The 23,942-nt window shown below is 43.6% G+C and overlaps 1 protein-coding gene across 8 annotated transcripts in view; it reads right to left on the reverse strand.

Moving 5' to 3' along the window:
• The window catches only part of RNF152 (ring finger protein 152), a 77,500-nt gene that overhangs the window by 28,397 nt on the left and 25,161 nt on the right, over window positions 1-23,942 (reverse strand). The gene's annotated exons all lie outside the window — the stretch shown is intronic.

Consider the following 23,942-nt stretch of genomic DNA (forward strand, 5'->3'; position numbering starts at 1 on the left):
ATGGGTAGATACATTTGTACCTTAAAACTGTGTTGAGTTTATGTCAAGTCAATCTTCCACCAAAATAAGGCTATGGATTACTCTCCTCTAATGCACTCACTGGAAACCTTGGTAGCATAGTGATTAAGAGTTACGGCTGCTAACCAAAAGGTCAGCAGTTTGAATCCACCAGGTGCTCCTTGGAAACCGTATGGGACAGTTCTACTCTGCCCTAAAGGTTCGCTATGAGTCGGAATTGACTCAAAGGCAATGGGTGTGGTTTGGGTTTTGAACGCACTCACTGGAGCCCTAGTGGCACAGTAGTTAAGCAATTGGCTGCTAACCAAAAGGTCAGCAGTTCAAATCCACCAGTTGCTCCTTGGAAACCCTATAGGCAGTTCTACTCTGCCCTATAGGATCACTATGAGTCAGAATCAACTGGATGGCAGTGGATTTGGTTTTTGGTTTAATGCACTCACACTCCACACTCTTCAAGAAACAGACTTCCCAAAGCACAGCCAGTTTAGCGGACAGCTCTCGCAATTAAAACCTTCCTCCCTGTAATCACGTTCATTTGATGAACCTGACAGTAAGCATGCTCCAAAATTTAGCCAAAGCAGTTTATAATTCTTAATTCTCAATTCAACCATGCTCTCCTTTTTTTTTTTTTTTAAACAATCTCTATAAAAAACTATCTTGGAGAGCTGCTATGGTATCACAAAATAAAAAGACAAGGTACAGCAGTTGTTTGTTAACCCAGTGGAACGCTATCCTAGGCCCACTTCTCATTCTACCCACCACACCTATGCAAACTCATCTAATTCAGTCACATCTCTACCTCAGAACTTTTTTCATGTTCCTGCTGCCAAGAGCAGTTCCCTGCTCCTTGGCCTGGACAATTCTTTGGCTTAGAGGTTGAGGTAGAGTGAAATGCGATCCCATGCCCACTGATGCATGCTTGCAGAGCACTTGGCCCTTCTTTTTCCTCACACTCTTTTCACTTGTCATTCTTTATTTAATGTTTGCTAGAGTGTGTAAGCCCCATGAGTACTTGCTGCTGTCTGCCTCAACACTGAGCAAATACCTGACGCACAATAATCTGTTGCCATGAGTCAATTCCAACTCATAGTGACCCTATAGGGCAAAGCAGAACTGCCCCGTAGGGTTTCCGAAGCTGTAATCTTTATGGAAGCTGGTGAGTTCAAACCACCAACCTTTTGATTAGCAGCCAAACATTTAACCACTACACCACTAGGGCACCTTCGGCACACAATAGGAGTTCTATATATTCCAGATGTTGTTGTTGCCTGTGCCGGTTGAGTCAATTCTGACTCATAATGACCCTATAGGACAGAGTAAAACTGCCCCATAGGGTTTCCTAGGCTGTAATCTTTATGGGAGCAGATTGCCAGGTCTTTTCTCTCGCAGAGCAGCTGGTGGGTTTGAACTGCTGACCTTTCAGTTAGTAGCTGAGTGCTTAGCCATTGTACCACCAGGACTCCTTCATGTACATATTCTGGTAAACTTGTAGAAGTGTCTATGAAAGAAATACCAAGCATGGAAATATTAATAATGCTCTCTTTCAATAGTAAGAAAACCAGGCAAACTGATGAACTCACATCTAGAAGCATTAAACTGCCTGGAGAGCTTTATTTGAGCAGAGCCAAGTCCCTGGAGCTCGGAAACAGATTAGCCTGGATATGAATCTTGACTCCTATCACTGATTAGCTCTGTGGTTCTAGGCAAGCTATTTAATCTTAGTAAGTGTCAGTTTCCTGGGACTAGTAAGGTATCTAGCCCAGTAACCAGCACACGATGGCTGTGACGGTCGCTCAATCAACACTGGTGTTCCTTCCCCATACATAGTTTATCTTCATTCTTGGGAGCAACTATGACATTGCCAACAAGAAAACAACTTTCAGAAAAAAATAAAAATAAAGAAGAAAAAGCATAAGAAAGAGGTAACAGAATAAAGTGTAAAAGCAAAAAATATATAAAAAGGGGAGCAAAGTTTTATCACAAGCAAATCAGGGCTTTGCTAAATGTGATATTTCTGTTTGCAAAGGGTCTGAGTTTGTGGGTGATTTGAAACCTTCATTGCATGATGCCACAACACGCAGCTCTGCTCTAAAAAAGGTTTGGTGTAATCACATTCAGAGCTGGTAAAACAGTGGTGAAAGTCTCTTAGCTCAGAAAAATTCCCACAAGTGTCCTTGAATCTGTTAACTATGCAAAGGTGGTTCTCAATCAGTGGAAAATATAGGCATTGTGCATTCTGCCTTGAGGCTTACTTTCAAAATCACTGCAACAACCATGGTGTAAACATTTCTTGTTCTTAAAACATACATCTCAGAGAAAGCAAGTCACTCAGGGTGATATAATTGGAAGCTTGAAACTTTGACAACAGTCACCCATTTGAGACTACCACTTGGGTTTCTAATAGATTTCTCTAAGTGAACATGTCCAAAATGGAACCCTGGTCTCCCACAACCCACTGCCAAACCTGTTCTTTCCACAGTCCTCTCCATCTCAGTTAGCCGTAACTTCATCCTTCCAGCTGCTTAGGCAGGAACTGCAGAATCACCTGTCGCTCCTCCTTCTCTCACACCTTGTGGTCAATCTCTTCCACCACTGCACCTTCAGGAACGTCTGGAGTCCCGCCACTTCTCCCTACTCCACTGCCCCCAGACTGGTCCAAGCCACCATTCCTCTCACCAGGATTAAAGGCAAGATCCTTGCTACCTAGGGCCTTGCTCCCGCTCTTTTATCCCTCTACAGTCTACTCCCAGCACAGCAGCCAGAGTGACCATGTCAGAGCATGCTGCCCCTCTCGAACCCGCTTCACAAAACCCACACCATCTGGCACCATTGGGCTTCTCGGCCTCCACTACTTGCTGCTTCCCCCTTGCTCCCTCCGCTCCAGCCACACTGGCACCCTCCCAAGTTATGGCCTTCGTACTCACTGTTCTCTCTGCCTGGAATGCTCTTCTCTTGGATATTTATGTATCTTTCTTCTTCGAATCTGTGCTCGAATGTCACTTTCTTAAGAAGGCCTTCCTTGACTGCCTTTTAAAAAATTGTAACACCTCCCCAGCACCCCTCCTCTTCCCCTTCTTATTTTTCTCCAGATACATATCATCTTCTAATACCCTTACAATTTACCTATTTTATTTTGCTTAGTGTCACCTCCTACCTCTCAAGAACATAAGGCCCATGTATATTTTATCCAGTGCTATATCCCCAGCATCTAGAACTATGCCTGGCACACAGTAGACACTTGAGGTAAGCACTGCTTCTGGGCTTCTATCACATCAGCCAGCTGAAGCCCTACGGCATAGTAGGAAAAAAGGGCGCTATTAACACTGTCCTCCATGTCTCTCTCTGTCCCACCCAAGTCTTCCAGATTTCTCAATACTTTTGCAAGTGTTATCAATGCTTCTACAACTTTTCTGATGTAATACCTACACCACATATTTGAGCAATTCAATACCCTAAGAGAGAAGCTATAAGATTACAAATCGGATATGGTCATAGAAAAAAATTTAATACTACTCCTCTACCATGGACTTTCCCCCAACAAAAGCTTGGAAGTCAGTAAGAGAATCGCAAGCAGCAACCATGTGCTTACCATTCTGTACTTGGTCTAAGCTGGAAAGTTACATCCACAGGAGCATTTGAAGAGAGTCTAAGGAAGGGGCTGTGTGCACATGGTTAAGGTATTACAAGTGCACTGAAGGACTAACAACAGTGGAAAGCCCTTACAAACACCAGGCTGAAGGGCCAAGAGAAGGACACTGTCACCAGAGTCAGTGAAAGCCTATGCCCACAGAAGAGGGTCTGCCCAACAGGGCTGATAGGTAAGGACATGTGGCTCAGCAGGGAAGCAGTAGGGGTAAGGGAGGAGGGGAATACTCTGTGCTCTCTCTTCTCTTATTCTTTAATCTCCTGCCAGTGGCCAAACCGAGCCTGAAGCAAGAGGACAAGGGAGCCTAGATGATGCAGGCCACAGGGGTCTAAAGACTAGAGAATGAATGGATGTGGTGGGATGAATGGAGGGTATCTAGCAACCCTGTTAGTCAGTGGTCATCTGGAATCTTGGTCAGACCCAGGAAGAACCTGGGAGGAGAGCATGGAGAGGACAGTGTTTTCTTCCACTTGTTCCTTGTTAGCTGTTAATCCCCTGGGATTCAGAGTTGTCTGTGTTGGCCCGTGCTAAGACCACCTCACTCTGTTGACAGGAGACAGATGAAACATCAAGGAAGTCCTCCCCAAAGGGGCTTAACAGCTTTCACCCTGTCTTAGGCTGGGTTCCTTAGAGAAGCAAAACCAGTGATGTGTGTATATAGATGGATAGATAGAGAGAGGTTGATTTATCTCAAAGTAATGGCTCACGTAGTTGTAGAGGCTAGCAAGTCTCAAGTCTGTGAGTCAGGCATCAGGCTGGAGGTTTCTCCTTACTCACATAGCTACAGGAGCTGACGAACCCAAAATTGGTAGGTCAGGCGGTATGCTGCTCTGGAGTTGGATGAATCCCAAGATTGGCAGCCAGTACAACAGGCCACTGGCTCAAGTCCCAAGAACCAGAGGTCAGATGACGATGAGCCAGATGCAGGATCCAGAGCAAGCAAAAACCAGCAAGCTTTGCTAGAATATCCATATATACTGGATGCAGGCCACACCTCTGAGGAAACTCTCCTTGCAACTGATTGGCTGATCACATCAGATCACAACATGGAAGTGATCACATTATATCACAAAATGGAGGATAACTACATCATTACATAACTGCCAAACTACTGAGAATCATGACCCAGCCAAGTTGACACACAATCTTAACCATCACATACCCTAAGTAAACTCTTAATCTAGAGGGCCAATGAAAAGGAGGGAAATCCGTGACGAGATGGAATGATACAATAGCCACATAAATGGACTCAAACATATCAAAAATCGTGAAGATGGTGCAGGACCAGGCAACGTTTTATTCTCTTATACATAAGGTCACCATGAGTCAGAGTCAACTAGATAGCAAAGAACAACAACAACCTAAGTACTAACTCCTTTCTCCAAAGCACAAAGCCTCCAGTCTCTAACACATATAAAATCTGGGATTCGATTGCTATATTGTATGGCCAGAGAGTCTCCCTTTTTGTGAAATCTCCACTTTTGCTACTTTGAAGTTGACCTTGAGGTATTTTCCCTCAACCCATAATTACAATTTTTAGAACCTGGCTCCCTTTTCTAAAGTTATTTCAAATATATAATAAGTGACCAAGCACTGAGTTATTATAGCTAATATATCTATCAAATTTAGGTGCCTTAGCATCATTGCTCCCAATGGCACACAAAGAGGAATTGTAGTTATAGCAATTGTAGTAAATAGAAGTAATCTCTCGAACATGACCAAAGAGCTGATGCTAAAGCCTCTGCAGTTTTCTAAGACACGTAAAAAGAAATTTTAGAATTTAATCAAAATCAAAAGTTCATAAACCTATGGTTTCAGATTGCCTAAAGCACAATTGGAAGCCTTGGTGGTTCAGTGGTACAATTCTTGCCTTCCATGCGGGAGAGCCGGGTTCAATTCCTGGCAATGTACCTCATGTGCAGCCACCACCCTTCTGTCAGTGGAGGCTTGGGTGTTGCTGTGATGTTGAACAGACTTCAGTGGAGCTTCTAAACTAAGATGGACTAGGAAGAAAGACCTGGCAATCTACTTCTGAAAATCAGCTAATGAAAACCCTATGGATCACAATGGTCTGATCTGCAACTGAGCATGGGGATGGTGCAGGATGGTTCCACTGCGCATGGGGTTGCCGTGATGGCAGCTAACAATGACAATGCACAATGACTTTCTCTTCATCGACTGATTTGGAAGTATGCAGTGTTATTGATGGAGTCTCCGTCAAATGAGTTTAAGAAGCACCTGGCTTCTGGATTAAGCTCTATCAAGAACTTACTTTGGGACCCAAGGCAAATCTCAATGTCTTAGCAGCTCACTGTCCCTGTCCCTAAAATAAATATAATGCCTCCTCATCAAAATCTGTCAGGGACAGGTTGGGATGAATTAGCTAATATAGTCTTCCTCTGGCTCTTTTGGGGGTTCTTCTCTCTCAACCTCCTGACTGTGGATTTGGCCCAAAGCAACAATACAGCATTGTTAAAAGCAGGCACAGGTCAGAATTATCCAGAATCTCAAGTGGTAGACAGTTGTGTGAACTTGGGTGAGTTATTTAACCTCTCTGTGCATTGTGTGCCTCATCTGTGAAATGTGAAAACCAAAAGAGCACTACCTCACACAGCTGCTGAGTGATAAAATGAAAATATGCACCCGATGCCCTTAGCACACTGGCAGAGAATAACCACTGAAAGCAAACTGCTATAATTATCATCATTATAATCCTCACTGTCACTTCTCATATGCAGCTTTAAGTGAAACTGGTGAAAGAACAAAATTTCTTTGAGCAATGCCTAGAATTATTTTAAGGACATAGAATTCTTTTTCATCTTGAAAAGTACAGTTAAAAATAACACAAATGACTGTTATGACCACCACAAAACTTGGGAATAGTTCTAATTGCTTGTAAAGCTGAAGTTACTGAAAGGCAGACCCAAGCCAAATATAAATGAATATATACATAAATATAAAACAAGTATAAGAAATTTAGACCAAGGAAACATTGGAGAAAGGGGACTTCAATTGGGGTCATTTCCTATGAAAAGGTATAAATTCATGATGGTACAGCAAAGTAAACCTGTTCATGAATGCTACTCTAAAAATAAAACCAAAAACCAAACCCACTGCTGTTGAGTTGATTCCGACTCATAGCAACCCTACAGGACAGGGTAGAACTGCCTCATAGAGTTTCCAAGGAGTGCCTGGCGGGTCCCAGCTGCGGACCTCTTGGTTAGCAGCAGTAGCACTTATCCACAACACCACCAGGGCTTCCACTCTAAAAACAGGGAGGTTTAAAAAGTATACAATATTATGGTTTACCCAAAATGGGTTTTTGAGTTCAGGGATCTGGTCCTACCCAGCATGGGCACTGTGAGTACCTAACTCTTAGACTGGGAGGCCTCCAGGACTCAGTAAGCTCCACCTGGGCAGGGACAGCCAGCACAGCACCGGGCACAGGGACACACGCAATAAACATTCGCTTTACACGTGATGGACTGTATTTGCCAGTCAAGATCAGGGAACTCCGTCCACAACCCTGGGATGCCATTCGATGCATCAGCGACATGCCAAGGACCTTTCTCTGCCTGGTCCCAATGACCACCTATCCACAATTATAAGAAACATTTTACACTCTTATTCTGGTTGCTGCAAAGAAACCATTTGAAATTCCATCATACATTTTTGGTCTATCAGAAACAGCAATGCTTTCCTCACCCAAACCCTCCCCGTCACCACATTGCCTCCATATTTTATATCAAACTTCCAAACTATTCAAATTCTTGACAAAAGTGTCTACTTTGCGTGAACACTGTATCCACAGCATAATTTCTATGACTAGAAAGTGCCCAATAAATATTTATTGAAAGAGTAGGGAGGAGGAAAGAGAGAGAGGAAAGAAGAGGAGGGAACACTTACCCAAGCTCCTAGGCATGAGGAAGTGGGAGAGTGGGCCTTGTCTAATCCTTACAACAAGCCTGTGGGAAGATATCCGTCCATTTTACAGATGAGGAAACTGAGGCACAGACAGGTTAATAAATAACTTCCCAAGCATCCCCCTTACAGTAAGTTTCACAGCCAGGATTTAACTAGACAATATAATCCAGAGCTACACTCAAGTACAACTAGGGTGACCTTAAGAAAGCCAAGTACTAATGTATCTATTTAATAAAGATGAGAAAATTAAACTCAGTTGGTTAAATGACCAGTAAGAAGTCACATGGTGCTAGAGCCAGTAGCTCTTGGTTTCTCCCTCAGAAACCTAGAACATAAGTACCCCCATCTGTTCTTATGCTTGACTATAACAAGCTAAGTCTACAGGCTTTTTACCACATCTTTCCAACCTCGGCCCACAATTCCCCATGAAAATATATTAACAACATCTGCATAGCACCTTGTGATTTAGAAAAACAATTTCACCCACACTGCCCTCCCTGTAACATACATAAGGCAGATACCATCACCTGCCATCCAGGGCCCAAGGCCCTTCGATGACACATATCCCAGAGCCAGCCTTAGCTCCAAGCACACAGGCCTGGCCACAGAACTACAAGGAAGGCAGCCAGCAGCGATTTTCAAAGACCAAAGCTTCTGGCAAGAGTGGTCCCAAAGGAAGAAATTTCAAAACGATCATTTGCTCCTCCACTGTCTAAGTAAAAACAAGAATTGTCAGTTTTCAAGGGGCTCAACCATTTGTAGAGGAAGTCCTCCTCAACATTGCCCTTCACTCTGCCTCGCTATGGCTATTGACAAGCTTTGGGCAGTAAATCACACTGGTGGTCAGGGCACGCTAATTTGCTAGCCATGCTGAGGAGTGCTGGCTAACTAACACGTTGCATCCATATTTTAAATTGGCATTTTTTGCAGGGCTTCTAGAACCTGTTCCTTTCAGTTTGAACCCCTGCTGAGAATTTGCATATCAACAAGTTCTACCTAAGAATCACCTGGAGATCTCCTTAAAATGTAGATTTTGATGAGGTATATCTGGGGTGGAAATGAAAGTTCTCAGCAGGGGTTTCAATCAGAATGAACTGGTTCAAAGCCCTGATTTCTTGCCAGAAATATACCATAGCTCATGAACTGCTGTGTGTATCACTGAAAGGAGACAAAGGCATTTTTGAAAAAAACTCAATAGAAAATCTACATTGCCAGAGTCTCCAAAGAGAATTCATTTATAAACTTGCTGAGCACACGCCACACCTCTACAATGGTTCTCAGCCTCGGCTGTCCACTGCAATCGCTGTTAACATTTTCAGACAGTCTGTCACTGCATAACTGAGAAATCCTTTTCATTGTTTTGCTTGTCTTGCTGACACATCTTACCCTGGAAATCCACATGAACATAAAAATCCACGTTAAGAGTAATAACATCTAAACAGTACTTTGAGACTTAAAAATATGTAAGATGTAATGTCACATTTAACCATTACAAAAACAGTGAGGTGGGTGAGTATACTGCTGCTGTAACAACTTGTTATTGTTTGTTGTGTGCAGTCAAGTTGATTCCAACTCACAGTGACCTTATAAGGCGGAGGAGAACTACCCCATAGGGCTTCCTAGACTGAAATCTTTAGGGGAGCAGATCACCAGGTCTTTTCTCCCACTGAGCAGCTGATGGGTTCAAACCGCCAACCTTTCAGTTAGCAGCTAAGCACTTAACCATTGTTCCGCCAAGATGCCTTACCACAAATTTACTGGCTTAAAACAACATGAATGTATTACCTTTCAGACCAGGAAGTCCAAAATTAATCTGTCTGGGCTAAAGTCAAGGTGCTGGCAGGACTGGTTCCTTCTGGAGGCTCTGAGGGTCTGAGAATCTATTTCTTGCCTTTTTCAGTTTCAAGAGGCCTCCTGAATTTCTTGGCTTATCCCATTCTTTACCTTATTCCAATTTCTTGCTTCCATCATCACAAACCCTGTAACTGTCTTCAATTCTCCTGCCTCCCCCTTATAAGGACCCTTGTATTACATTGGGCTCACCTGGACAATCTCAGATAATCTCCCCATCTCAGGACCCTTAATACCTCTAAAAAAATCCCTTTTACTAGTAAGGTCACCAGCGCTTGGAACTGATTCTAAGCAGCTCAGTCATGGCCCACGGAAATAAGGCAGGGCTTGGAACTGGTTCGAAGGGGTTCAGTCATAGGTGACAGAAACAAGGGCAGCATACAAGAGATTTGCAATCAAATCTCTTGTGCATCGCCTTTTGCACAAAGTAGAAACAGCGGTACCCTGCTCAAAGATGGAGACCAATACGCTGCTTTGAATGTGTGTTGCTCTCCACACTCCTTCCAGTAATTTAATCTTCCGCATCAGGAAACTTTCATGAGCTGATAATCCAATCTCCCCATCATGATATGGGTGTTGTCTGACCCACAGAGTCAAAAGTTGGATGTGCACAGCAACATTACATCCTTAAATGGAAGTGGTATATACGAGATTAGGCTCGAGTAGGACCTGAAGGCACAAGTTACACAAGGAACTGACCCAGATGCCCGTGGTCTCTACTCCTGTCACATTACATTCCCTCTCTCAGTCTGTACCTATGGCCTCATGGGAATTCTTTATGATTAGCTGACTGAGGAAAACTCATGCCTGCTTTACAGATGGTTCTGCATGATATGCAGGCACCACTACTCAGAAGTAGACGGAGGCAGCGCTGCAGACCCTTTCTGGAGCCTCCCTGAAGGACAGTGGTGAAGGGAAATTCTCCCAATGGGCAGAATTTCAAACAGTGCACCTGGTTCTTCACTTTGCTTGGAAGGAAAAATGGCCAAATACATTACTGTATACTGATCCACGGGCTGTGGCCAATGGTTTGGCTGGATGGTCAGGAACTTGGAAGGAACATGATTGGAAAATTGGTGATGAGGAGGTATAGGGAAAAGCTATGTGGATAGACCTCTCTGAATGAACCAAAGAAGTGATGATATCTGTGTCTCATGTGAATGCTCACTGAAGCATGACCTCAGCAGAGGGTTTTAAAAATCAAGTGGATAAGATGATGCTTTCTGTGGAAACCAGCCATCCTCTTTCCCCAGCCACTCCTGTCATTGCTCAATAGGGCCACAGTGGCAGGAATGGAGGTTTATACATGGGTTCAGCAACATGGACTTCCACTCACCAAGGCTGACCTGGCTACAGCCACAGATTGGGCACTTAGATTAGGCTGAGTGCCCAATCTACCAGCAGCAGAGACCAAGATGGAGTCCCCAAACTGGCACCATTCCTAGGGGTGATCAGCCAACAACCAGGTGGCAGGTTGATTACATTTGACTGCTTCCACCATGGAAAGGGTACTGTTTTGTTTATATTGGGACAGACACTTAACTCTGGATACAGATTTGTCTTCCCTACATACAATGGTTCTGCCATTCATGGACTTATAGAATGCCTTATCCACTGTCATGGCATCCTACACAGCATTCTCTTGGATCCAGAAACTCACTTCACAGCAAATGAAGTGTGGCAATGGGCCAACACTCATGGAATTCATTGGTCTTAGCACATTTCCCATCATCCTGAAGCAGCTGGCTTGACAGAATGATGGAATGGCCTTCTAAAGACACAACTGTGGTGCCAGGTAGGTGGCAATATTTTGCAGGGTTGGGGCAATGTTCTCCAGGAGGCTGTATATCCTATAAACCAGTATAGTGGTGCTTCTTCCATACCAGGGATTCATGGGTTCAGGATTCAAGGGGTGGAAATGGGAGTGGCACCACTCACTATTACCCCTAGTGACCCACTCACAAAATTTCTGCTTCCTGTCCCCGCAATCTTATGCTCTGAGTATCTAGAGTTCTTAATTCTAAAGGGAAAAATGTTCCCACTAGGAGACACAACACTGATTCCATTGAACTAGAAGTTAAGAATGTTACTTGGGCACTTTGGGCTCCTCATACCTTTGGATCAACAGACAAAGAAGGGAGTTACCATATTGGCTGGTGTGATTGATCCTGATTACCAAGGGAAAATAGGACTGATATTACATAATGGAGGTAAAGAAGAGGATGTCTGGAATACAGGGTTATCTCTTAGGATATTTCTTAGTATTACCATGCCCTGTGATTAAAGTCAATGGAAAATTACAACAACTCAATTCCAACATGACTACTAATGGCCCAGATCCTTCGGAATGAAGGTTTGGGTCATCCCACCAGGCAAAGAACCACAACCAGTTGAGGAGCCTGCTGAGGTCAGAGGGAATATGGAATGGATGGTGAAAGAAGACAGTTCTAAATACAAGCTATGACCACATGACCAGTTGTAGAAATGAAGACTGTAATTGTTTTCAGTATTTCTTCCTTGCTTTGTTATACATGTATTTGTGTGTGTCTGCATATGTATAGCAAATATCTTTGTTTTCTTTCCCCCCTTATTCCATTACTTATTATAAAATATGGAAACCCTGGTGGAGTAGTGGTTAGGTGCTGTGGCTGCTAACCAAAGTGTTGGCAGTTTGAATCCACCAGGCACTCCTTGGAAACTCTATGGGGGCAGTTCTACTCTGTCCTATAGGGCCGCTATGAGTCATAATCGACTCAATGGCAACGGGTTTGGTTTTTTTTTAATTATAAAATATAAGATGTAAATGGGGCTAGTGCATTTTCAGTTGTATGCATGTTAGTTGTATCATGTTAGGCACAAGTATGACTTTGTAATCATCTTGATTTAAAGATTACGTATGATTTAAGGAAATGTGTACAGGTACCAAGTTGACAAGGGATGGACTGTGATGGTTAATGTTGTATGTCAACTTGGCTGGGTCATGATTCTCAGTGGGTTGGCAGTTATGTAATGATATAGTTTGGTAGTTACGTAATGATGTAATTTCGCAGTTATAAAATGATGCAATCATCCTTCATTTTGGAATCTGATATAATCATCCCCTATTTTGTGATCTGATGTGAGCAGCCAATCAGTTGAAAAGGGAGTTTCCTTGGGGGTGTGCCCTGCACTCAGTATATATAGATGTTCTGGCAACACCTGCTCACTCTTGATCCTGCACCTGGCCTGTCATCCTCTGACCTCCAGTTTTTGGGACACGAGCCTGCCATCTGATCTGCAGATTTGGGAATTTGCCAGCTCCTGCAGCCCCGTGAGCCAGCAGCCTGTCAACTGACCTGTTGATTTTGGGTTCGTCAGCCCCTGCAACCATGTGAGTCAGGAGAAGCCTCCAGCCTGATGTCTAACCCACAAATTTGGGACTTGTCAGCCTCCACAACTGCGTGAGTCATTTCCTTGAATTAAATCTCTTCTTCTCTCCATCCTTCTCTCTACACATACATTCATACATGCGTATTTCATAGGTTTTGTTGCTCTAGAGAATCCAGCCAGAGACAACCCCTAACTCAGAAAAGTAAACCAATACATTTTATAAAGTTTTTAAACAAGGGTGGCATCAAAAAGGAATTCTGGTTTACCAAGACTCAACCACAAAAGTGTAATAAAAGTAGGATGTTCTATTCCATGAAATTCACTCTTTTGGCAAAATCACAGCCTCAAAAATTACATGGCTAAATTAAAAGAAGATATACCTGCTAAGCATCCATTACCCCATGACCTTTAATGTGACCCCTAGGTGTTTCCCTAAATCCACATATTTAAAGGGCCCTGGGTTCTAGTCCTAGCTCTTCCACTAATAAGCTGCCACTCAACTTCTCTGAGCCTCAGGTTTCTCATTTGTAAGGTAAGAGGGCTGGATGGGATGACCTCCAAGATCTCTTCCAATTTTGACTCTAGAAGCTTCCAGAAGATCCATTAACAAAATTTACCGGCTGACTTTTATCTGAAACTAGGCTCTAATTGAGTTGGTGAGTAAAAGTGACAACTATGTAGCCTACATTCAAGACTCTTATAAACTAAAAGCTGCAGAACAACATGGGGAAATGCACAGCAGGTCTCTCTCCTGAGAAAGCTATAAAGGCTTGGGGTCCCACCACTGAGGTGCTCACTAGTAACATGTGAGGATTTATTTTAAACCCTCAATGAGATGGATTGATACAATAGCCTCAATAACGGGCTCAAATATACCAAAGATCGTGGAGATGGCACAGGTCTGGGCAATGTTTCATTCTGTTATACTTAAGGTTGCCATGAGTCGAAGCTGACTTGATGGCAACTAACAATATTGGGTGCTATCACTTATCTACAAGAGAGTCCTCTCCATTCCTCCCACCACTGGCACTCAGAGTGCAGCAGGGATGGGGGAGGAAGGACAGTCTTGGGACTCAAGATCCCACACAGAGTGTCATAGCTGAGGTCCTTCTGCCCACCAAGGGCCCTACAAAGGTTTTAAGGTCTCTCTGATGTGGGGAATGGAGCCCTAGTAGTGCGTGGTTAAGTGCTTGGCTGCTAACTGAAAGGTCAGTGGTTGGAACCCACCAGCAGCTCAGCAGGAGAAAGACTTGGCAACCTGATCCCATAAAGATTATAGCCTTGAAAACCCTATGAGACAGTTCTACTCTGTCCTATAGGGTTGCTATGGGTCGGAATCGACTCAATGGCACCAACGACATTGTCAGACAACAACACTGTAAGAGGGACAAAGTGTAGAAACTAATCTATTTTGCAGATGCGAAAACTGAGACTTAAGGAAATTAAATGATTTGCCCAAAATCAAGTAAGGATAAAATTCCAGATCACCAAAATCTATATTCAATGCCTTCTCCAGGCCACCACACTACCCACGCGATACAATTTTCATGGTAAGACTAAAGTATTTTTTATATCAAAAGCTGTCATACATTTTGCCTAGGACTTGCTTTTGAACTCTTAAGGCCTCAGAAGACTTTTGCTTTGAATCCTGGCAAAATGAAGCAAATTTTCAATAGCCACAACAACCATGTTTGCTCTACAATCAGCAACAGGCAAAAGAATGTCCCCCAGTCCGTTGTTACAACTATACTTCTCCTAACCTACTGTACTTCTTTTAAATTACCAAACCAAGCTTATGTTTCCTGGCCATATTCTGATCATATGGGGGCACATCAGTAGCAAATCATTCCGTTCTTGAGTCCCACATCTTCCCAAGGCCTGGCCAGCAATCAAAACCATGACTGTAGGCCTTTGTACATTCTATTTTTGGATGATCTCTTATCACAAAACACCTTTCAGCCTCAGCCCTGTTAAACAATTGTCGTTTAAAGTAAATTTGTCATGGAAGTGTATAATCACCTACACCCAAAAGTGTTTTCCATAAAATGCATTTGTCCTGTGATTATCAGGACAAATCGGCTAACTAAAACAACAACAACCATAAAGACTCTAGCTTATGCTGAGATAGTGGGGATGAGGTTAGCTTTGTTTCTGGAACTTCTCTGGTACTATAGAAATAGATGAAGCAGGGCTAAGACCCTGTAAGGCCGTTGGGTGGGTTCGAACCACCAACCTTTTGGTTAGCAGCTAAGTGCTTAACTATTGCTCCACCAGGGCTTCTTTAGCCCAAATTTAGGGAGAGACATTTATATAGTCCCAGTGCAACCCTCTGAACTCCAGGCCAAGTGTCACCAACCTGGCTAACTGTGACTTCTACACTTCAGTCCTTGCTTAGTTCCTTAGTCCTCCAGGTCTAGGCTTAGCTGTACTCCTGCCAGCCCCTCCCCCAGGCCACCTGGACCTGCCTCACTTACAATACATACCTAGCTTGAGTCTATCCTTGCAACTCAGTCACCTCTAGAACAATTCCTGATACCGTCTCCCTAGACTTCCCATTGCAACCTGTCACTCAGGGAGATGCACCACTTCTCAACAAGGGGCCTTTCGGATGCTACTCGTGGGTGGTGGCCCAACCTTCCTGCAGCCCCTCCATCTACCTGGCAGGTGGGTCTCCACCCAGGGTTCAGCCTAGGCGTGGCCGGCCTCGAGAAGACGGCCAGCAGCTCAACTGACCCTTCTTATTTTAGCCCTTATTCTCCTCTAAATATCTCTGTCCGAGCCTAAAATCTCCTCATTCCAGGGAGATGAAACAAGTGAGTGGCTGTCTTCATTTATCAGCCTTCACTATTTACATGAGGTCTGCCAGCAGCTTGCATACAGCAACCTATTAATTGCCTTGCAGACATCATGATGCAGCAAATTTCATGATTTTTATACAGAGATGAGGCAAACCAAGATGCTATTTTAATAAGAAATGTGCTTAAGTTTACTCAGCAAGATTGAGGCAAAACCAGGACTAAACTCAGAGTCTCCTATGTGTTGGCTTCCTTCTGACTCTAGGAATCATATTTGGGGGTACTCCATGCTTCTCATGCACTGGTTATACCAGCTGTCAACTACAGGAGGATGGAGGGGGCACATGGGCTAATCTAGTCTCCCTCAGCCACTATCTGGGCTTGGCTGTGGCTGTCCTGTAGATGGAGGGGTGCCAGTGGCTCTCCAAGATCCAGTCATCGACACTGTGTACTCACCACTCAGAAGCCACTAAGTACTCATTCCACCTCGCAGAATAGGCCAGAGTACACATTGGCTCAAATTCCCACCTCAGTACTTCTGATAAAACCAATTGTTTCAAATAAAACTGGAAGGACTTTTGTACTTCCCCAGTCCCATCTAAGCATCTTGGTTTCAGGCTTAGTTGACATAAGTGAGACAGGCAACAAATCATGAGAGAACTGTGTTGGTGCAAATTTGAACTCTGTTGCTCCAAAAGGGGTGCATAACTTTTTTTTTTAATTGTGATAAATACATCTAACAAAACATTTGCCAGTTCGACATTTTTTATATGAACAATTCATTGACATCAATTATGTTCATCATGTTGTGCAACCATCACCACTACCCTTTTCCAAATTATTCCACTACTGTTTACAGAAACTCAGTGCCCCCTAGACAATGACTCTTCCTTCCCCCTCCCACACCTTCCGGAAACCACTAATCAACACTGGTCTCTTTACATTTGCCTTTTCATATAAGTGGGATAAGATGAGACTTCCCCTTTTACTTATTTTACGCAGCATAATATTTTCAAGTTTCATCCATGTTGTAGCATGTATCTCTTTATTGCTGTTGTTGTTCGGTGCTGTCAAGTCACTTCTGACTCATAGCGACCCTATGCACAACAGAATGAAAACACCGCCCAGTCCTGCATCATCCCCACAATCGTTATTATGCTTGAGCCCATTGTTCTTGCCATTGTGTCAATCCATCTTGTTGAGGCTCTTCCTCTTTTTCGCTGACCCTCTACTTTGCCAAGCATGATGTCCTTCTCCAGGGACTGGTCCCTCCTTACAACATGTCCAAAGTATGTGAGCCGTAGTCTCGCCATCCCTGCTTCTCAGGAGCATTTTGGTTGTACTTCCTCCAAGACAGATTTGTTCGTTCTTTTGGCAGTCCGTGGTATAGTCAATATTCTTCGCCAACACCACGATTCAAAGGCGTCAATTCCTCTTCGGTCTTCCTTATTCATTGTCCAGCTTTCACACGCATATGACACGATTGAAAATACCATGGCTTGGATCAGATGCACCTTAGTCTTCAAGGTGACATCTTTCCAACACTTTAAAGAGGTCTTTTGCAGGAGATTTGCCCAATGCAATGTGTTGTTTGATTTCTTGACTGCTGCTTCCGTGGGTGTTGATTGTGGATAATAGTAAAATGAAATCCTTAACAACTTAAATCTTTTCTCTGTTTATCATGATGTTGCTTATTGGTCCAGCTGTGAGGATTTTTGTTCTCTTTATGTTGAGGTGTAATTCATACTGAAGGCTGTGATCTATTTATTAGTTAAAAAATATTCCATTGTATGGATATACCATATTTTGTTTATCCATTTATATCTGGATGAACATTTAGATTGTTTCCACTTACTGGCTATTGTGAGGTCTGCATAACTTTAACATACCACGTTTCTAGCCGCTCTGTGATACATGCATTAGAGACACCATGGCACAGCAAAGCATTCTGGGAAGAGGGGGGCAGCTTCCTGTAGACAGGAATAGGGACGCATAGATCACTCCTCTCAAAATGGGCTTGAAGCTACCCTATGAATGAGTATCAAACCACCTGCGGTGAGGGGAAAATGAGGAACTGAGGAGTCACCAAAACCTCTCCATTTGGGAGAAGAATGAACAGATAGGACAGAGAAAATCTATATCATGCTCAGGAGTATCTTCCACACCAGTTAGCCTCCAACCTGGTTTGACTGGAGGAAGAAAGCGAGGCCCTGAGCCCCTCAAAAAGAATCTTCTTCCCTGCAAGAAGCTGGATTAATTAATTCATTTAATTAATTCATATCCTATGTAGGGAAGGGATGGAGGTGGGAGTAGTAGGAATGGAGGCCTTCTTATATAAATTCCTGCCTCTTCCATCCTGATTCCCCTATTTTCTTTCTGCCTCATGAGTTTACAGGAAGGTACAGTGAGACCTGTGAGAGCTGGAACTTGACAGGACCGTCTCGTTTTTCCAGGTCCCGCAAGTTTTCCACCTTTGACAGGGTGCGGTCTGTTAGTGGAAAATATTTGAGTTTTCCTTCTCTGATAAGTTTCCGCCTTACACAGGTCCCAGCTTTCACAGGTTTTACCGTAATAGGTACTGTGTTTTCATGTCCACGATCTCATTTAATCTTCAAAATCTGTATGGCAGGCAGGGAGGGCAGGGATTACCATCCCACTATATACGCCAGGAAACTGAGATTTAGACAGGGTAAGAGGCTGCTCGTAGCTGACCACCATGAAAGGAACTTCTGGTGATTGAAAAGGTAAGACACTTTTAAAAAGTGGGCTGTGTGTGTATGTATAAAAAACAGCCCTAAATATTGTCTAAAAAAAAAAAAAAGGTTGAATGAAAGTTATAGAAGTCATCCATGTCCAAAACAAACTATATCTGTTGGCATTTGAAAACTGGCTCTTCAAAAATAGCCCCTTTACCATTTTCAACTCTACAGGGCAGTTCTACTCTGTCCTATCGGGTCACTATGAGTCAGAATCAGCTCAACGGCAATGGGCTTTTTTTTTGTTTTTACCTTTTTTATCCACCCAGGCAATGTTGCCGTGCAGTCGCAATCTGCAGATTCTCCTACCAGCTTTTTTACTAAAGTATCTTTGGGAAAAAAGTTGAACACGTTTTCTATTCTATTATCTCATTTTGGACTTCCAAATCTTCAAGCAGTGTCCATGTCACCAAATGGCTCTTTCACAAGTGTCATGGTGTAGAAGGGTGCGTTTTCCCAGAGCTGGTCTTTAGTGTGTGGTTGAGAGGCTGAAGCATCTATAGACATGCTTGACAAACCTCTGAAGACTCAATAAATCCTTTCCCAGAAGCAACATCTGATAAGAGGAAAGAGGGCAGAGCTAGGGAGGGGTGGTAGGTGTCCCAGGAAAGAATGGGGCCAAAAGGGTTAAATGGAAAAGTACTAAAGATAAGAAACCTGGGTGGAGAGCTCCAGCTCTAATCAGCTACCTTTTCCATACATTTTAATCTTTCCCCTTCTGAAAAACGCCCAGTTACTGGTCACCAAGAAAACTTGACCCTCGCTTAATCTTTCATACCCCTAAAACCTGTGGCCAAGAAGTTAGTGTAAGGCATAGGGGCACACAAGCCGCTATGCCTTACACTAACCATTCTGGGAATTTACATCTCTGAGATGACACTCTAGATTTTATCAGCTTGAAAATATTAAACGACACTGAAAAAAACTTTAAGGTTTCTTTTTTCAGATTTAAACATCTACTTGTTTCAAAATGAATTAGTAGTTGTCTGGGTTTAGTAATGTTTAATTCATTAATGATAACTACAGCTCTAGAATTTGAAAGGAAATTGCTTCCAGGATAAAATCAAATGCAAAACTCTAAGCAGTGTGATTCATGGCTATTCCTACTTAAATTACTAATGCATGTGACAAACCTGGTTGGCAGCACAAAAAAGCATTACTATTTTCCTCCATGTACCTTTAAATGCTTTGCTGAATTGTTTTGCAAACTGCGTAAACCAAAGTCCTAGATAATCCCCTACTAGCAGCCTCCATTCCATTGTGAATTTAGTACTTAGAGTCTCTGTTGCCACATAGAGGTTCATAATGGACTAATACTTTCTGCCACTGTAAAAATGGCATGGCAGAGGCGTCTGACCTCTAACTTCACAAGGAAGGAAAATCAACAGCCCAAAGCTGGTTGCTATGAGGCGGAGGTCAGGCATGCCTCCTCTCTCCACCATCTTTACCAATGCTGACACCAACTGCCCCTCCCACGACACTCTCTACTTCTCTGCTGAGTTTGATAATTCATTGCAGTGGCCACACAGAACTCACAGACAATACTCACGATTACTGGGTTTATTAGGGAATTGTAACAGGTTACAATTCAGGTTCAGGAAAGCTCAAGATACACTTCTTGCATTAGAACAGACTCTTCAACCATGGCCACAGGCACACCTCTCTCTAGCCCCTCAGCCTCTGAGCTGCTCAGGCAAGTGTTACAAAACTCTTTTACCTCTGCAGGTAAGTGCCCAGAGGTACCCCACTCCACCAGTAAGCCTCAGCCTGAAGGCACGCTCAGCTGTAGCTTCCCGGGTCCACAAACCTAGCTCCACCAAAAGCCCAGAGGCACCCTACTCTGCCAGCAAGCCTTCTGCAAAGGCACTCAGCTTTCTTATTCCATGGGCTGGGAAACCCACTACACTGTCTCCTGCCACGGCTTCTTGCCATCTTTAGTATTACAACTCTCTCTCTCTCTCTTTTAGTCTCCTGGTTCCAGGAGTTTGTCAGTACAGGAATCTCAGGTCCGCGCTTGCTCTTCTTCTTCTCTTCCCACCTCTGGAATGGCTCATTTTAAGCCTAGCGGGATGGCAAAACTGACCAACCACTTGGTGGGCCACAACTACCTTATTTGCTCAGTTCTACCCAATCGCTAGGATGGGAGTTAAAAGACCATGGCAAGAAAGGCCAGAAAAAGTGATCATCACACCATAGCCACAGAAAAGAGCTTTGTCAACATCAGATTTAGACGTCTAGACCAGTGGACTTTCAAGGAAACTAATTTTAAATGGTGGAAGGCAAATCTCCCTATGATATCTGTCCTCAACCTTGCCACCCCCTGCAAAGAATCCTGCATAAAACTCTAAAAACAGCCATTTTCTTTTATTTGCAAGGAATGATAGCTGGCTTAGGTTCAATCACATGTTTCCCTTCTGAACCAACTGGGCACTAGAGGAACCACGTTGTCCAGAAGACAGGATAATAGAATGCTTCCCAAATTTCACCAAGCCCAGGTCCTCCTACAAATTCTCTCAAGTCACTTGCTACAATCACTGCATGGGCCCATGCCCTGCATTACAGAGCAAGTAAGTGCCAGAGGCCTGGTTCAAACCCAAACATTCTGCCAAGTGCCCATGCTTTGCACCATCTGATGATCATGAGTCCCACACACTCCACCAGCGTCTACCGGTCCTTTCATAATTTGGTAACATTTCCAGCCCCACATGACCCACACATTCTTCTCCATCCACCCCGACTCAAGCGTTTTCAAACCATTCGCCAAACTGTTTGCTGTCTCTCCCTTTGCAATGCTGCTCCTCTCCTCTCCCTCCCCTCTCCAGGATGACTCCCAGGTGTCTCTTCCTCCTGGGTGCTCTTGAAGTACCACGTTTATTCCTTTATTCAATTCCTTATAATTTTTTCCTGGAATTTGGGTGTAGGCGTGCCTCCTCCTTGAGTCTGTGACCGTCTCCAAGGCAACGGCTTTTTAACTATTCCGCTTGTATCCCCACTGCTTAGAAGGGTGGCTAGATGGTCCATAATCTTCTGAACTAATGAATGCACGAGAACAAATCATCAGTGAAACTAAAAATAAAAACAAAAACAAAAGACAGACTTAGGAGTGGCTCCAGGCTGATTCCCTTAGGTTCCTCTGGGGAAGGAGGCGCTGGGCGGAGACCAGGAAGGGTGGCTGCTTTCACAGCTCTGCCGGTCTGGGATTTTTTTCAATCAAGCAATCAAAAATTGCAACAAAGCAAGGGGGAGAATACCTAGATGCTCCCCAGCTACTGGGTTTATGAAGCAAGACTGTTTCCGATTTAAAATCGGCAAGAGTGAATCCTGAGTGGGAACTCAAGAGTTACCGATGCATCACAAAAGCAGAGAGATGCCAAAGGGAATCTTCAGCTCAGACTGGGTTTTCATTGTCCTTTTTTTTCTTGGCAGGGGGAGGGGCACAAAGACATTTGAAAGAAGTCAGGGTTTTTATTTTAAGGAAGGCTGTACCCATTATCGCAGCAACTGTCTGGCAGCCCTAACTAACTCTGGGTGAACTGTATACAAGCCAAACTGGACTTTCCCATAGCACCGGATCTTACAATCAGGGGGTATACCACTGACCATAAACTCAGCCTCAAATAAGCCCAGATGCCATCAACAAAGCAGCATGAAAAACAGATAACACCTAACTCACAAAAAGCATTCAAGATGTAAAATAATGCTCCTAAATCCTATAAAACAGAAACAAATGTCACAAATGTCCAGTGCACACAAAATCTATGAGGACCCCCCACTGTACTGTAAAAATATACAAAACACACATAAAAACACAACTCTACTACTGCGTAAATTTCACCTTAAATGAATACGCTAGCTAAGGAAATAGATTAAATCCGTTTTGCTCACCTCCTTGGAACTTACCGTACCTTCTAGGGAGATTGGGGTGCCCCAGCTCCTCTTTTACAAAACCCTCCAAGGAAACAGATGAGAGCATGAGGAGCTGGGTTTTCCTCTCCCTCCCACACTTTTCCAGTCAGAACAAGTTGCTGACTCCAGAGGCTGGCCTTCGAGTGTTGCTGGAGGCTTATGACGCGTATCTGTGGTACGCTCAGTGGAAAAGCATCCTGAAAAGGCCGGGCTGACCCAATATTTCTCTTTTCCTCTCAGTTTAGTCAAAGTTTCAACAAGCCGCCCTTGCACAGTATCAGCAACCACAGGAAAGGGGTCTGTCTAGCCTAGTCATTCCCACAGCTGACCCAAAAGGGCACTCACATTGCATTGAGTATCCAGAAAGGCCACCACAAGTCACTAGAGTAAGTATGGGCTTTAGAAGGAACTTCAAAGTCATTCACTAAATGAATAAAAAGCACAAAGCAGTGGGTTATCTTTCAGTTATGTGGAGGTAAGAGGCAGAGCAGAAAAGTGTGTAGGATAGCCCAGATGGGGTATAAAAACGTCAACAACATACACAATTAATCACACATTACTTAAACCATGTTGATAAAGAACTGCCTATACCTGAGGTTCTTAAAAACCAAACCCAGTGCCTTCGAGTCGATTCTGACTCATAGTGACCCTATAGGACAGAGTAGAACTGCCCCATAGAGTTTCCAAGGAGCGCCTGGCGGATTCTAACTGCCGATGCTTTGGTTAGCAGGCGTAGCACTTAACCACTGTGCCAGCAGGGTTTCCTGAGGTTCTTAGTGTTTCCTAGATAAATAGAATAACTAAAGAGTATTCATCATTTGTAAGAACACAGGTCTTTCACAAGCATTTGAGGTTCTCAGTGAAGACTTGTACAACATTCCTTTGACATCTTGCCAGCAATCTTGTTTGCTCCATGAGTTTCCTAAACGCACTCTTCCTTTTTACATAGGACTAACCAAAGTAAACTCCAGTCTCAACGATTTTAATTACCACAAAATCCTAATTAGTGAAACCTAAAGAAACAGGAAATTCCAGCTGCTAACTATGCAAGCAGAGTCCCTGGGCAGCGCAAATGGTTAATGTGCTTGGCTGCTAACTGAAAAGTTGGCAATTCGAGTATACCCAGAGGAGTCTTGAAGAAAGGCCTGGTGCTCTACTTCCAAAAAAAATCAGCCATCAAAAACCCCATGGAGCACAGTTCTACTCTGACACACAGGAAGTCTCCACGAGTAGAATTCGACTCAACAGCAACTGATTTAACTATACAAGCAATTACTAGTTAGCGCCAAAAGGTGTCAGGGGCTTTCTTCGGCACACATTTCTAACTAAAGTGTTGGAAGAAAACTGGTCGCCAGTAAGAATACAGCCTTTGGGATACAGAAGAACAACCCCTACCCTCCAAACACACGAGGCCCATGGAGATACTGTCTCCTCACCCTTGCTAGAGATTTCATCAATGGAAGGAACTAAATGTGGAATTGTCACTGTCGTCCTCACTGGAAGTGAATGTGTAGAGACCTGCTTTACAAAGTAACTGAGTTAAACCCATCGTTGCAGAGGCACTGAATAAAAACACAAACTAGTCTGCACTATTCTCATTTCTTTTGGGTTTACTTTACCTTCACACTTTCAATAAATGATGCAGCCAAGTTTAGCACCAAGAACTTTAGTGAGAGG

Source organism: Elephas maximus, chromosome 11 (assembly GCF_024166365.1).
Source record: "Elephas maximus indicus isolate mEleMax1 chromosome 11, mEleMax1 primary haplotype, whole genome shotgun sequence".
NCBI classification, from domain to species: Eukaryota; Metazoa; Chordata; class Mammalia; order Proboscidea; family Elephantidae; genus Elephas; species Elephas maximus.